The sequence below is a fragment of the Colobus angolensis genome, unplaced genomic scaffold (genome assembly GCF_000951035.1).
Source record: "Colobus angolensis palliatus isolate OR3802 unplaced genomic scaffold, Cang.pa_1.0 Scaffold1317, whole genome shotgun sequence".
Classification (NCBI taxonomy): domain Eukaryota; kingdom Metazoa; phylum Chordata; class Mammalia; order Primates; family Cercopithecidae; genus Colobus; species Colobus angolensis.
Window position 1 is genome coordinate 16,776 of NW_012114397.1, and position 525 is coordinate 17,300.

The following is a 525-nucleotide window of genomic DNA, read 5'->3' on the forward strand; positions in this document are numbered from 1 at the left end:
ATCGAGACCATCCTGGCTAACCCGGTGAAACCCTGTCTCTACTAAAAAAATACAAAAAACTAGCCGGGCAAGGTGGCGGGCGCCTGTGGTCCCAGCTACTCGGGAGGCTGAGGCAGGAGAATGGCATAAACCCGGGACGCGGAGCGTGCAGTGAGCTGAGATCCGGCCACTGCACTCCAGCCTGAGCGACAGAGCGAGACTCCATCTCAAAAAAAAACAAAAAACAAAAAACACTGTACATAGCTGGGCGTGGTGGCTCACGGCTGTAATCCCAACACTGGGAGGCCGAGGCGGACAGATCACGAGGTCAGGAGTTTGAGACAAGCCTGACCAACATGGTGGAACCTTGTCAATACTAAGATTACAAAAAAGTTAGCCTGGTGTGGTGGCACGTGCCTGTTATCTCAGATACTCAGGAGGCTGAGGTGGGAGAATCGCTTGAATCTGGAAGGTGGAGGTTGCAGTGAGCCGAGATCACGACATTGCACTCCAGCCTGGGCAACAGAGCAAGACTCTGTCTCCAAA